Source organism: Argiope bruennichi, chromosome 4 (assembly GCF_947563725.1).
Source record: "Argiope bruennichi chromosome 4, qqArgBrue1.1, whole genome shotgun sequence".
In the NCBI taxonomy this organism is placed as follows: Eukaryota; Metazoa; Arthropoda; class Arachnida; order Araneae; family Araneidae; genus Argiope; species Argiope bruennichi.
This window is the reverse complement of record NC_079154.1, coordinates 90,489,377-90,506,755: the sequence shown is the minus strand read 5'-3', so window position 1 is coordinate 90,506,755 and position 17,379 is coordinate 90,489,377. Positions and strand designations below refer to the sequence as shown.

General features: G+C 24.7%; 1 protein-coding gene across 1 annotated transcript in view; it reads right to left on the bottom strand.

The window, feature by feature from the left end:
- Window positions 1-17,143, bottom strand: part of LOC129966927 (uncharacterized) — a 68,273-nt gene extending 51,130 nt beyond the window's left edge. The window contains exon 1 of the mRNA XM_056081542.1: window positions 16,998-17,143. The gene's annotated coding sequence lies outside the window, so the exon portion shown is untranslated. The remainder of the gene's footprint in view (window positions 1-16,997) is intronic.
- Between the last annotated feature and the right edge of the window lie 236 nt (window positions 17,144-17,379).

Below are 17,379 nucleotides of genomic sequence, written 5' to 3'. Positions count from 1 at the left end.
ATGGAAATCGCATTAAAGCTCTGCAAAGGGCAGAAAGAGAGCCGTATTTGTTCTTAGAAACTTTGTATTGTCAAGCAGTTTTATACATTGAAAATGCTATAGATGAAAGTTTTTTCGATTATCGTCTTCTAGGTCCACTTGATATGAGATTAGGATTTTATAGGAGAAAATTCTGCAGGTACTTTCAGTAACTTTAATCGAGCGTTATATCAAAGATACAATTATATTGCGAAAGGCGCTTTGAAAGTGCATTTTTGCCTTGAAATGCAACAAAAGAAAGAGGATTTGTTTATTAAAATACTGAAAAAATTAAAAAAATAAAATTCCTCAAATAAATAATCGCTTTTCCTCTGTCTTTGCATTTAGAAAGATAAATAAATGATAGATGTAAAATTCAAATAAGCAATATCACTTGTCTCAATCCAAATATTTGAAATCTATATTATTAGTTCTTTGATTCTCACAATTAGTTAATTCTTTTTGAAATTCATTTTATTAGGAAAGAAATTAATATATTTATAGAATCCAAAGAAATAATTATTTCAAAACTTAAAATTTTTCAGTGATATAACAGAAGGGATATATAAAATTTTAGAAAGTTACCAAATGTTCTTAATAAAAAAATCATTTTTATTTTTTCACTTTATGATAATAAAATATTTTATATTGCTATTTCTAAAAAAAATTATAAAACATTTTTCGATATAAAGGGTTTAAAATCCTATGTAAGCCATTTATCTGTCGGTCTCCATTTTTTGGGAAAATAAAATACTGCCATTGATCCATTTTAAGCACAACAAATTTGGAAGTTGTGCACTTTTTGTTTTAATAATATTCTGACATTAAATTTCATAACAACTTAAGGGAGATTTGAAATAATCTAAAACAAAAAGCTACGAAAATGACTGGAAATGGGAGTTCATTTTATGATATGGAAGCAATTAAACTATGCAGCAAATGACATCCTCATATCATAAACCTTTTCAACCGAAACATTCATAGCATATTACTCTTGGGCCTTTATTCACCACTTTTAGGTTACGGCCTTTGGTATGCATAATGTTTAGAGTCCCAAAGGTTATATAGCAAGATAATGAGCTTATCTATGTGTGTATGCTATTTTTTTTATTCATAAACGTAATGAACTATAAAAATGAGATTTAAAAAAAATCGTTAACGCAAGTAAAAAGCCCTATTTAAAAGCTGCAGAAATGTGAAACTAAAACTTTTATAGTTAAATAACTATACGATTAGCAACTAAAATTGCTTGCTTAATTTTAAAAAAACTGCATCAAAAAAAGGGAGTCATTGATTTTCTTACCAATTTTTTTTCGGAAATGAAGAACTCCTTTCTTTTTGTAAGTACTACAACGTGAAAAGTTCTCTAAAAACAGTTTAATTTTATTTATTAATAAATTTCTGCTAAGCCTAATTAGAATAACGGATGTTTTCATTTGTATTGATTTTTGAATAAGTCCTTATATTATCAATTAATAAATCAACAAAAATCAGCTTGTGGATTGCAATTCTTTAGAAAATGGAGAAAAAATAAGAAAATTGGAAAAAAAATAGAAATTGGACCAATGTAAGAAAACTTGTAATTTTTCATTACGTAAACGAAACATAACCCTTAATTAATAAAAAAAGTTTTAAAACTCATAAATTTCGCAGTTACTAAAATTTTAGAATTTATTAACGTGTAAGAGACTGACATCATTTAAAAATTAAATACCTAGGAAGAAGTCAAACTATACTAAGAAAATACACAAGAGGTCTCGATTAAAGATGATTTGGAAATTTGGATAATAAGACATCAAATACAGCTGCATAGAATATATATAGTTGGCGTGTTATTTACAGCCCAATTCATGATACATCTAACATAGCTAGTTTCTGTATATACAAAGAAAAAAAAGCTTTTTCGATCATAATGTAAAAAAAAAATAATTACAAGAAAGCTACTATACTAATAATAATGAAAAATATCTTCTTAGATACTCATGCGACTGAAACAGTGTTATGACTCTTCTATTGAAATTTATGCTTAGTACAATTTTTATTGAAAAAAATTAGGATGATTTTTATCATAAGTTTCATTATTTAGATCTCCCTATGAATTATAGAATTAAGTAATACCCCTCCCCCCCCCAATTTTGCAGGAAAGCATCCAACAACCAGAATATAGCTAGCAATAAAAATGACGAAAAATATAATGATTAATAGGATAATTGAGATTATAAAACCATTATTAGAACACAACGATTACATAAAAGTCAACAATAAGTCATCATAAAAGAGTATAATAAGTAAAACCGCTTTAACCCCCAATAAATTTATGAGGTGGGTGGACGTGATTTAAGAACTAAATAAAAATCTTCCCTCTTAATCAGATTAGCTCCCTTCATTTCCATAACGGAAATGAGTTATGTTTGAATTGCCGGTTCATTTCATTATCCTGTTTATCCTGTCAGGAATATATTAAATAACCCATCCGAAATATAGTAGCATGCACCATATTTTATCAATGAAGTGGTCCGCAACATTTTAGGAACCTGCAGAAATCTGAGTTAATTCAATAATAAGCAGGAAGCTATTTACAGCATTTCAGAAGAATTTCTATTGCTAAGTTTAATCATTTAATGCACTCCAATTTCACAATAAGTTGTATAGGGAATATATATATGGTTTACTATTACTATACATATATGGTTTACGATCAGTTCTAGAATTTATCAAATGAAATTTCTTAGAGGGGTTTTCTATATGTATAAAAAATTTTAGAGAACCATTGTAAATCTTTTTATGAAAGTTCAGAAATTTAATAGATTTATCAAGAAGAATTTTTTTTTGGAATTTTCTAAAATTTTGTATAAATTCTGCCTTTTATTTTTGTTAATAACTAATTAATTGAATAAAAATCGTTAACTGAAATTTTTTCAGCAGATTATTTAGAAGTATAGTCTTAATTCTGTTTAAAATGTTTTATTAACAAATCAATTATTATATGATATATATCGATTCAAATAAAATGAAGATTTTCAATTTTCATTAATAAAATTCTAGTTCGAATTCTATTAATGATAAATAATTTTGGCATTATGGAACTGAAACAAAGAACACGTTTGATATTTGATTACATTGTTTTCAGACAAAAGAAATTATAATCAAATATCTCTCTCTTAGTTGTTCTAGAATGCTATTGAATTTCAGAGCACATTTCTCTCGCTTTTGTAATCCCAAGCATTTAACATTTGAAATGGTAAAAGTCTAATGTATTAATGCTGAAAGAAGTGTTCTTCACTATAATTCTCCATTAATAATTAAAATGAATGTGCGTATGTGTCAGTTCTCTGAAGGGCAGATCATTGGCTTTAGAGCTACCAAATTTTGTACATATAATTTTTGGAAGGTAAAAATTTAAATCTTGAGCATTTTTTGAATTTTAATTATAATTTTAAATAATTAAAAATTAAAAATTCCTGATGTCTTTTTGGGATATCTTTCGATAATATTATTGGTTAAATAAGATATAATTATAATTATTGGTACTTATATATATATAATATTATTGGTATTTTCTTTTGCATGTTTCATAAAATTTTCGCGTGTTGCAAAAATTATATAAAAATTATCCTCAGTTTTTACTTTAAAAGTTTATTCTTAATATCAGTCAAGTCAATCTAAATATTTGTTTCTAATTTTCTTATTGTTTGTTATAACATATAATTTGTAGCATTAATTCTTCTTTTTATAATTAAATGCAAATGATTTTCAATAATGATTTTTCTAATTCTTTCGGTTTCTTTTCTTGTTTTATAAAATTAAAGAAGTTTCTTTTTACAAAATGGATCATAATTTTCAAAATCATTTGTCTCCATAGTCTAATTTTAAGGTCTATCTATAAGCCATGTTTTTACCACTACAAGATAAGATAATCTTAACAAAATGCTACGATATTTATTTATATTTATTATGATATAAAATTAAAACTGAATTATATTACGTGAAAGCATTGTAACAGAAACGAGAAATATTTATTACCATAATGTAAAATATCTTAATTAAATCTCATATATTTAAAAGAGTAATTTTGATTTACCATCTTTCAATGCTGTACATGTAACTTTTTATTCTTATTAATATACGTGGAAACTATTTGGTACATCTTTATTTCGTATATGTAATAAAATTTACTTGGAACATAAATACAATTCCTGTGCAATGTTTCCTTTTATATTTTTCAACTCATTTTGTAGCAATCAATGTTTTCATATGTCCAAAAAGTGAAACAGTTGCAAAGTTTGTTTGACATAAATTAATTAAAACCGTTAATATGATGGACAAAACAGTAGGACGCCGAAAGCCTGTGGAGACTGCTGAGATTAGCTGTCCTCTATCCTATCTATTTTCACTTAATTTTATTTTCTATATTTATGTCTCGTTTATAAACTTCACGAGGACAATTGAAAACCGAATTCATCAATTTGTATGGTAGTAAAATAAAAAATACATAATAAAAACCGGTATTCTTCTCAATTATAGCATATTTATTTAAGGAAATTTATCAAAATTGGGCTACTATCACATAACTTATAGAATAGTATATGATTTTTTAAACATTACATATTTCTTAAGTATAAAGCTGTTTCTTTAAATTGACTGCAATTGGAACTTCAAAACCTGTAATCTATATATGCTATGTAAAATTTGAAGAAAATTATGTATTCATCCATAAAATGGCTTTAAAATATTTTTAAGGTATAAAGATTGCGAAAGTCAGAAGTATTTTTCATACAAATCCATCAGTTGTAATGAAAATTACACTATGAAATATCATCTTTTAGCTATTGTTTTTTTAAATTGGAAAATAAATTTTAATTGTTAAAAAATGCATTTTGTATATTTTTTCACTATTATTATTTTTTTTATCTTTCAGTACTTTTTTCTTCCTAGTTTGATAATCTAATCTAAATCTCTGAAATGGAAAAGAACATTTTTTAAATTATAAAGGCTTTATGTTATCATTTATTGCATTTTTAAAATAGAAAAAAATAAAAATAAAAATTATTTCAATGATGACTTGCATTATAGGTCTGATATAATATTATTAGAACATAATTTTCTGGGATACTTAAAACACCGTCACACAAAATCACATTACAAATTTCTAATAAATATGGCAAACTACTTAAAAGGATTTCTAAGAAAATATTAATGCTAAACGTAGAGAATGAAATATTTTGTCAAACACATGTATTTTTTTACCTGATAATTTAGAGATTCGTGTTTCCAATTAACTAATGATTCCCGTTTTGGTTCAAAATGAATCTCTAATTTTAATCTGCTCTGATATTCTGATTTTACTAAAATTCCAGACCATAGATTAGACCAGGAAGAAATAACTGTTCATATGATAAAGGTTTATTCAATTTTTTAAAATAGATATGTTCATTTTTTTTAAATTAGAATAGAATGATTCATATCTTAAAAAATAAAAATGTATTCATCAATATCATAAAACATAAAAATGTTCTTCAATTGGGTTTAGTTATCAGAAACAGATATAATCTCACTGATTCTTAGCAAAGATCAGTCATATTTTCTGATACATTTTTTGAAATAATGTATCTTAATAAATAATTAAAGATAAATTTAAGAAACAGTATTATATAAAAGCTGTTAAATGATCAAATAAGGTTTTTTTTTTACAAAACCCAACTATTTACCTCTTTAATTTGCGTCTGCCAAAACAGAAATAAATTAATTCACTGAAATTTAATTTCACAGTAAAATACACCATAATTAATAGAAGTTTTTATCACAACAAATATTAAATTAGACAGAATTATAAACTTGGTATTATATTGTACCCTTTAAACAAATAATTAAAATTCCCGTCGAAATATTCGTTTGCGAATGTAAAATGATAAATATTATATTGGAAATAACAAATTAATTTTAAATTTAAAACATAACACAATGAATAGATAAATATTGTCATATTAACTGATATTCATTTATAAATGTTATCACAGCTACCATTTTACGCAAATAATTTTAAATTAATTTTCAAATTTAGAGCTCTTTTATGAGGTTAAAAATTTCATATTCTGTTTACCTAATTTAGTCCTTGTATCCACTTTTTCTTTCTATTCTTTAACTTTGAGTTTTTCACCTTTCTATTGAATTATTCAGTGAATTCATATCTTAAACAAATATTACAGAACAATTGTTTCCTTAGACATATCCGTATAAAAGTGTTAGCTTTCATTGTAATGCTAATAATAAAATATTTCCTCTAGAGCTTAAGTTGAAAGGAACTAACAAGTTTCGTTTGAAGAAACGCACCTTCTTTACGTAGTAAAAGAGAATAATTATTTATTTTCTAATTACAGCAAGTGTAGCCTGTTTGACTTAGTTCCTGGAATAACAACAAAATAATTAATGAATAACAAACGCATCCCAAGAGATAAATGGCTCCGGATGTGAGCAAATCAGTGACAAGAAAGAATCTCAATACACATCGACAAATGCTAAATGAGATTTCACCTGTAAAAAAAAATTGGAGAACATTTCTAAAAATAAGAAATGGGTTTTGTTGCTCATTGCAAGCATATTATTTGTGACAGTAAAATTTATCATATTTATTTAAGACAGTACTACTGAAGTAAATTTTGAAATCAGTGCCATTTGGAAGATTTTGTTTTGAATTTTGAGTCAAATGCAGAAATACTCACACTTATATTCAAATCAGCTAAATCTATAGATAATTAAATTTTAAGAATATTTACAGTATTTATACGATAGCTTATTCTTCTATATCATCTCTAAAATATATTTTAAACAGCTATAGGATAAAAATATATTTTTTTACAAATTCTTTTCAGGAATTTAAATATTTCTTCTCAGAATCAAGTATAAAAGCTTATTTCAAATTCATGAAGAGAAAATTCAAGATTATTTGAGAAAATTTCAATATTTTAAATGCAGAAAGATTTGTTACTTGCAGAAAAAACTAACAAATTTTTTATATTATTATATTCTCATTTCAAAGGAAACAAAATAAATAGTAGACAGATTTTATGAAAAGTGAAAATAATACATATTTGTAAATATCCGCTTTTAAAAAGCTAAAAAAAAAAGATAAGGCAAATTTTTTTCTCCGGTTTCATAATTTATGAACATTTCTTGAGCCAAAATTTTGTGAACATTTAATGATATGAAAGAAAGTTTAATAATGAATGCAAGAACGGTTTACCTTCAAATTATTTTTTCAGGTTTTCCTTTATTAATTCAATAATGTAAAAGAATATTTATTCCACATGAGAGTAATAGCACAATTCTTAAGCCTCGTCGAAAAAAGGTTTTAAAAAGAAAATAAATTTTCCATGGACCGTTTCGTAACATGATTTTGATAAGTTCATATTAAAAACTCAAATAAATTTTTTACCATATTTATCTATTATTAATTTACATATCTATTATTTCTGCATAAAAAATGACTTATTTAGGTTACTTTCAAAGCTATTTTCTAATGGAATGAATTTTCCATAATGTTATTTTATTATTCTACGTGTATATAAATTAAACTAAAAATATTCAATTATATACAATCATGCAAAAAATATTTTGAGTGTCTTAAAAATATGCTCATTTTTTTGCATAATTTTCATATAGTTTTTATCTTGAAATCTATCTAAATTTAAAATAATTTTTTGAAAATATTATTTGATAAGCTGCGTCCATATCTTAAAAATATCGAAAACAAATTTTTAACTATGTAACATATCTAAATTTTTCTCATAAAAATATTAAACCCTTGCAAAAACTGAATGAAAATATCATGAATTTAACTGAATTTGTACATTTTTCAACCCAACCGTATTTCTAGATAATAATTGAATAATATGTTATATATTCAAAGAATTTTGAGAATACTATAAATCAGAAAATCTGACCCTTGAATGGTGATATAAAATCAGGAATATTTTTTTTTCCTAAGTTTTTCCTAATTTTAAGTTTTGAAATTCTGCATTGCATATGTTTGTCAAAATCTTAAACTTGATAGTAAATAAATGCTTATGAAAACTTCTTCGAAAAAGTCACTGACAATAATTTTAATGTTCCTCATATCGTTAAATAATTTCCCATCTAAAATCAATTTCAAATGTTGATGAGATCTTTTATTATTATTATTATTTATTGAATATCAGATATTAGAAAAAAAATGAAAATATTTTTAACTTGACTCAAATAAATGTATTTCTGAAATAACAATACATTTTATCACTACAATAACGGCATTGAAAAGAGCTATAGATGTGAAAAACGTTAGGACTTACGAAAAAGAACGTCAATTCTTTGTGGAAATAGAAAATAAAATTAACACTGGCTTCATGTTCCGAGAAGAGATCTAAGAATCAAATAAATGCATTTTAGGATTTGCTGAGCTTAATACAACGTAATGGAATCAACAAACGGCAAAGAGTCGAGAGAATAATTCTGTCTTTTAGACAAAGATTTCATTCCTTTAAGCAGTCTTGCAAAGTTCAGACTTTTATAGAAATCGCTGCATAGTTGTTAACTATATATTTGAATTATTCAGTTGCACTACAGTTTATTAACTTAAGTCTAAGTCAGAAGCTCTTTGACTGGCTTTCTAGTCATAGCCAGTAAGTATTCTACTAATGTATCTCATTTACAACACAATTACACACCATCCATTTTAAAATACCTCACCGGAAAAACACTTTTGTTGAATATTCGATCTGTGAAGCCCTATAAATTAAGAACAGCGTCATCCAGCTTTGAATTCATTATAAGAATGAAAGTTAATGTAAGACATAAAGTGACACTTTAAACTGAATTTTACAAATTTAGTTTAAGTTCCTGTGATGCTTATAATCTGTTAAATACTTAATTACTTAACGCTTCAGTGATACAAGTTAAATGTATGATAGCAAATTACTTTGAAGTGTTGTGAAATCGTTTATTGAATTATAAAGTGTGCTTTATTATCTGCTTTCATATGAATCAGTGTTTTCAGTTCAACAGTAAAGTAACCATTTGTTTTTCTAATTTGTAGAATTAAGATAATAAGGTGACTAAATTGGGAACTCAGGATTAGACAAAACTGTGAGCTCTCATTATTTAAAGAATAGAGTTAATATTTTGCTGTTTTAATTATTGTACATATTAACCATAACTATATTGTACATTTTCATTAAATATAGTGTTAAATGAATTTTAAAAAAATAGTAGAAATTATTGTTGCCACTATGTTAACACAATTGTGCAGAAGAAAGGATGCATTTATTTTATTTTATTTAGTCTTGGTTGTTGATTCGCTTTAGAAGATATCAATACAAGAAAACGACTGGGATTGCTATATTGAGATGAATACATTTGGCAACACATCATTTTTAAAATTCACCAGTTAATCTAAATTGTGAATTTGATTTCATTCTATTTTCTAAACACTAGTAAATCTTATTTGAAGTCATCCAAATTGTTATAGCCTATTAATAACAGGGGGGAATATAGTCTGGACGATTGCGTCAGTTGGTGTGCTCGGCAGAGAAAACAATTTGACTTAGAGCTATCAAATTTTATATAAATATTGTTTGGAGAATGAAAATGTTAATTTAGAGCTATTTTTGATATTTTAATTTATTAAAATAAAGAGAGTACTGATAGGTTTTCTTCAAAATATTCACGATTTCAATATTACATACTAATAATTTTTATGCCGTTTTAACATTTAAGAAATATCGTTTTTTACTAATTCCATTACTGTAATTTTTTTCCATCAAATTTTACTATTTTTTTTAATTTGCAAAACATGCAACAATAGTTTTTATTTATGGTATGAAATTTAATCTGATTTCACTGATTCACTAAATAGTAAGTAAACTGCATTTCTTTCATTTTGAAAGCTAAGGGAAACAGATTTATGTTCATATTTTCAAATTCTGTAGAAATATCTTTATGAATTTTTGTTAACTGATTGCATTTCATTCATTTATAAACATAATCCATTAAGGTATTTATAACAAGAAATAAATATTTTATATTGAACGATTTTATTTGCGATTCTTTCATCGTTATTTGCATATTTCAATATAACTAACATGCTGAGGCACGAGCTTACACCAACTATGTCACACCAATTTAATATTGGAATCAACTGCATTTGAGGTATAAGAAAGCGAAGCTACAACTCCGCGTTAGAAAATTTGCACTTAAATGTTAGTTAATGCAGACAATAAAATTTTCATTAAATTTGGATAAATGTCTCCATTAAGATGTTTCATGCGAACAAAACAATAGAATAGTTGAAAGGCAAGTGAAATATCGCTACTAATATCAATCTCAATTTGGAGCTTCAAAATACTTTGCTGAAAGAAACGTAAGTATCAAATTATGTATTAAAGAATTAATAGAAATCGAAATTTGCCAGTATTCTAAGCAAATCAGTACGTCGCCAAAATCAAGTAATAATAAATAGTAATAGATTTTTGTTCTAATTTTTAAAAATAGTATTCAAAAAAATTAATTTCAATGACTAAGAATTTTTACTTTTTGTTGAAAAAAAGTTTTATGAACATTTACCAAAATGTTAAATTATGTCAATTATTTCTTACAATTTATGAAAATACTTCGAAGAACATGTACTAAATTTTATTGCTGAATTTCACTTTATGTTTCAGTCTTTGAAAAAAAAAACATTTTTTATGGAACAGGTGAAATTAAATATATGATCACTTAAATAATTTTTTGTTAACGATTAGGGTTTTACAAAAATTTACCTTTCGAAAATTAGTTTTTAACTAAAATACATTACTGTAAATATTATTTTTAGAATTTCAAACGGATTTTTAAAAATTATAATTCTTTTATTTCTTACAATGCAATTTCAAAAGATGAAATTAACAATCAAAATGCAACTGAAATATGTGTGGTTTTGATTTCTGGTAAAGCATTTAATCATTAATTTTTATAATGATTCGAAATTCCGATAAAATATTTTTTTAATTGAAGATTTATTTTTATATTAATATATTGATTGAAAATATGCAAGAAAAATTAAATTAAGATATCAAAAACTGTACAGCTCTTTTTAATATATTCATTAAGTGTTCACACAAAATTTCTTAATATAAAACACATCATTCTTACTCAATTTTTAATTTCTTAAATGCTTATATATGTCTTAATGTGATTCTTTACAAAAAAAAAAATACCTAATTTCTATGGTTTCTCCCCTGATAATTTCTATGAGGTTATAAAGATTCTTTTAATTCAGTGAATACTAAATCACATTAATTTATGCACATAATGCAATAAATGCAAAAGAAACTGCTTAGTTCATATTTTCATTCGGAAAATATTTTCTCCATTTTTTAAGTAAATGCTTAATTAAATATTAATATAAGGCATTTAAACGTGTCATGGCATTCTTTATTTAAGATACTTCATTTTTAATATTCATATTTAAAATTGTTTAAAAATAACTTAAACTTACTTTAAATTTAGATTATTGTCGACATTTAAACTTAAAAGAAATGTCGAATAAATATTTTCTCTGAAATTAATACTTAATGACTTTTTATTGTCTATTTTAATAGAATATTACTTGATTTAGTTAAATTATCTTTGGTATAATCTCAACACTATTTTTCTATATTAGAAGAATTATTCAAATCCTTTTATATACTTAACAAATGAAGATATTATTTATTCGATAAATATGAGATATTTTGTAAGAAGCGAAAGGATTATTTTGACAGGAATTTCTGCATATTATATTATTCTGACTCGAAATATTATATAATTTAACATGGAAATTTGAAATACGAAGAGTTTGCATTTTTTATGCAAAACTGACTACTACTGTGATTACATTAACCAAGTATATTTTTGGAATTGTAGAAAAATTCCTTCAACATTTTTTAAATTGATAACTGAAACAAAGTCAGTGTGCCGTAATTCTGAAGAATATGTATGAAAATATTCGGTTGCATCTAAAGTTCTATATCACACATATTTTCATAAATATTCTAATTTCTCTCTTATTTGCTATAAATCCTAATGGATAAACTTTTGCACTCGTGCTAGTTTAAATAAGGTGTAAATAATGTATTATTATAATTTTACAGATTAACTGAGAAACTACGGTAAATTCTTACAAATATGAAGAACGAATAAGCATATGAATGACTTAAATATGAATGCTGTTATGAATGTTATAAATAATTATGCTTTCGCAAATCTCAAGAAATAATCATGTTAGAATTTTGAAATTTGAAGGCGTCGACTCCTGGATTTTGGTCTAAAAGTATGCATATAGAGTAGCTAAAGTTTTTCTTTTAAAGTGTTCCATTCGTAGAGTTAAAACGTTCCATCATCTGCGAGCATTTTCTTAATAGATGGGTAAATTCTTTAACCCTTTCAGGGCCGTGGGAAGTATGCTTCCCACTAAATTTATCAATCTTTGTATGACATTATGTAGGTTGGCATAAGTTCTGACAAATTTTTTTAGTAAGTCAGAAACTTAGATGCTTCAGTTCTTTATCTCAGACAAAATGATGTGTCTTGATTTGTTACTTAATTATTAATTAACCAAATGAATTAATTAATCAAATTAAATTTATCTAATAAGCTAAATGAATCCCTTTTCTTATTCTAATTTCAAGCCTAAAAATATTTTAACATAATATGACTAGAAAAAAATGGCCCTTTAAAGAGTTAACAGACGATTTGGTTCTTTTAGATAGGATTTGTTTCAGAGACGGCACAGTTATCATGCTTCAAAGTTTAAAGTATTTTGTATCATTTGAAAGATCAAATCTTTTTATTATTCAATGGACAGATTAATTCTCCCATACAGCAACAGGATACGTGGATGATTGCCATTTACCCACGCCTATCAATTTTATGTGATTTTATTCTGCAGAGAGGAAACCTGCAGCAAGGAATTTTTTTTTATACTTTGATCTTTGCTAAGGGAGTTTTCAACTTTCTTTTCCTTTCATTTCATCCCAATTTTGGTGAAATGAAAACCGACTATCACATGCGCAAAACTGCTGGCGATTTACATATTTGGACGTAGAAATCGTGCTGCTTATAAAAGAGCGAGTAAAAGGAATAGATATTCTAAATAAAGTCGAAAAGGATGACAGATTTAATCTTACAAAAAAAAATTTTAGAAAGAAAGAAAAATTTATTTCTTTTTCAAAATATTCGTTTTGAAATGAAAAACATGATACATTGTTCAGCCATATTTAAACTGTTAATTTTATCGTCAAAACTATATTTAATTTTATCATCAAAATTATATTTAATTTTATCATTTAAAAGTAAATACTTTTTTTTATTTCGGGGAAAATTTCTCAATTTTATGATGAGAAGTTGAAGTACCTTAATCTATGCAAATCTGTGATATATAATTTGGTTCATTCAATCATATCTTAAGATCACCACTTTATGATGTTGTGTTCTACAGAATTTTATAATAAGAGAGAGATTCTACCGAATGTAGTACGTTAAACAAATGTTATGTACTAAAGGCGTCATTCTACCCTTTCGGTTCTAAACAGTTTAGACACTAATTAGAAATATAGCTGTTTCCGCAATACGCTAATGGAATTCTCCAATTAGGTATCGATTAAATCAGTCAGATATCAGAACTACTCAGAGGAGAAAGCTTTTTTCTGTAATAATAATTTTTTTCTATAGGCTGGTAATTTTAGTAGTGCGTTTTCATATCTAAAATATCATGTTAATTTACTAAAGTCACATACTTCAACTCTATGACAAAGAGAATTTGAAAAATATTTTTATAAAATTTATAATATTTTTTTATATTTTAAAAATTTATCTTTTGTTGAATTTTACTGAAATTTATCATGCTACCTTTCTAAAAACAGAGTTGTAGAAATTAGCATTTATTTTTTATTATTCATATTATGAATGAATTGCTCAAAATTGTTTATAAATGTGAATTTTTCATTAAATAAATTTTATAAATAATTTTATTAAATAATAATGAATAATATTACTTTCAAAATTAAAGATACAATAGATATGTAAAATTTAGTGTATGTAGAATAGTTTCCAAAATTATTTTTAAAAATTCATTTAATCATTATTTTATTAAAAACTTAAAAGCCAAATCTTACAAATCTTATTCATACAATTATACATGAAATAATTATGACTTATCATATTTCAATTAAATATAACGATACAGACAAATAAAAAAATTTGAAACTGCTACAGAATATTTCAAAACAATCACGAATTTTTAACAGTTAAAAACAATTTTTTGTATTTTTTTTGTAAAGTATCATTGCTACTAAATTTTGAATACAAAGATTTAATCTATAACTCAACCGGTATGCTTTAGTAAAAATCTCACTAAAGACATTTCTGCTCAAAATGGGAAAAAAACAATGCTTTTTCTAAATGGATTTAGATGCTACCAAATGGATTTAGATACTACATAATGGATTTAGATACTATCAAATGGATTTGGATACCTAATGGATTTAAATACTATCAAATGGATTTGGATACCAAATGGATTTAGATACTATCAAATGGATTTGGATACCTAATGGATTTAAATACTATCAAATGGATTTGGATACCAAATGGATTTAGATACTATCAAATGGATTTGGATAACAAATGGATTTAGATTTTTTAACTTCGTCATGAAAACTTGCTGAACTATTCAGATGCATTTCCTTTACATGTATTGTGATTAAATTGTTTTAGATAAAATATCGACTTAATACTTTTTAATAATATTAATATTAACTATTTAATATTAAATTTAATTTTATAATGAGACTCGATTTATTTCTTTTATTACAAAATTAACAAATACAGCAAAATGAAAGTAAAAATACAGCAAATAAATACAGCAAAATTAACATAAAAAAATTGTTTAGGATTTTTTTAGAAAATAAATTGAAACATAATTTTTAGAATATCTTATTATTTATCTCTTTGCACAATATTAATTATTCTTAAATCCCTTGATATGTTAAGAATTTCAAAAATATGAATTTAACAACACTATTTTTAATTTTAATAACAAAATATTAAAAAATTTGAAAAATTTGAAAACAAATTTTCACAGACACAATTCAAAATTATTTTTTTCCGACTTTATATTAATTCTGGCACAAAATTAATTATATTAAATGCTTTCCTTTTCCAATGAATTCATTATTAAGAAAAATAAGTATTTAAGTGAAAGATTACCTCCATTTTTTTAAATATTGAAAATATATGACTGAATCTATATCTATATAATATCCATCAATTTTACCTCATAACAAAATGCTTATAATATGAAACGGAAATTAACTTTATCATTCTTCATAAATTTGAATTTAAATAATAATACTTTTATGATAAAGTCATTTTTAAAGTAAAAATAATGTGGATGCATTTTTAAAACACTTTTTCTAACATACAACGGTCAAGTTTTAACGACTATGCTTTAAAAAAATAAGTCTTCCTTTGAATTATTCATGTCCAAATATTTTCGAAACAATTGTTTCTTTGGTAAAAATTCCATGCAAGATTCACCACTTTCTTTTGACAAAAAAAAAATCATCCTTGGAAATTTTGTGAATTCGAATATAGTTGATTTGAGAAATTTTACAGTTTATAAAAATAGCTCAGAATGGTCATAAATTCAATCTTATATCAAAATAATAACAAATTAATTTTGAATCATTATTAATATTCGTAAAATGTTTAATTAAATTGTGATTTTTATTTAAAATTATTTTAAGTTTTTCTCTAAAAATAACGTCTGATAGAAATCTAGAAAGTTCATTCTTGGTCAATGTAATTGGCTTTTAACAATGAATAAACTAAATAATTCGTATGTAAAAATTACAAGAAAGGAAATAGATTCTTTTGTTGTTGCTTCATATTATCTAAAGCAAAATTTTCTATAATTTTTTTAAAGTAAAATAACAAATCTGATGTTTAATGAAGTAATCGCATTTCTATTTATATCAAAAATTTATAAATTTGATCAAATTTATTCCATTAAATATTTTAAAAATTTAGCACTAAATGCTTATTTTTAAAGAGATATGTATAGATATTTATTACAAATACTAACTTTCAATTTTCTTGCTATTAAATGCCTTAAATGGAAAACGAATTTATCGAAATTCAAATTTATTAGTATTATTTCATTCGAATTTTCATATTTCTTGTTCTTGAATTTATCAGTGTCAATTGAAATTTGTAATAATAAATATCGTAACTAACAATCATTATTTATGATAATAAATATCAAAATTTTGTGTATTGTTATTAATAAAAAGTTGGGGCTTTAACTCAATTCTCTAGAAAGGTCAAACTATTATTAATATTTCTTCTTGCAATACGTAAATTAAGATATTAAAAATTATTAATTAAAATATTGAAAATTAAGATTGTAAAGTAATTTTTCTCAATATGAATTTTTTATATTCCGTTTCATTTACTTCTTTTTCAAGTTTAGTACTTTCATAGATGTAAGCGGAAAAAAATGCGATAAAAAATTCACACAATATCAAAAATAAATTTCAGTAGAACTAATTTTAAAGAATAGAAAGAATATTTCTATAGAAATAAGTCTGTCGTCAAATATGATTCTTAATTGCGTTATTTTTTAAATAAATAGTTGCTTTAAATCTATTATTGTAGAATCTATTATTTTCAGGCTCAAAAAAAATTTACGGAATTATATTGAAGATCTAGAATTGTTCATTGATAGTTAAGTAGAATCTTATATAATTGAAACTCTCAGAGCCGTCCATTTTATTAATTAATAATTATTTATGAACATAAAATGCTGTAAATCAATTGTTCAGTAACTTCGGATCATTTAATTTTTAATTCTGAATTATCTTTAACAAAACATGAATTCCAATTTTTAAATCAAATTACAAATTTTGGATAAGAATGTTGGAATTACTCACCTTAGAACTGTTGGAATTTAGAAGTACAATTTTCTTTCGAAGAAATTAATATGGAACTTTTTTGGAAAATTTTTCGAAAAGATGTTTTTACCTAAAACGCCGATCAGTAAGTGAGGTTCACTGTCAACGAGTTTCGAATATATAGGATCTCTAGAACACCGCATGCCATTTTTACCGCGCATGGAGCACTTGGCTCTTTTTGTTAGTTTTCGGCGCCAACACACTCTGTCACGACGTAATAGCCCACGCTCCGCCAATCAGGAAAGAGATGTTTCCGGTGACCAATAGCATTCGCCTTCGCTGTAAAATTTCATCGTTTGGTAAGAATCGACTTTTTGTATGCTTTCGTTCTATAAATATTTTTCTTTTCTTTGTCGTTTTC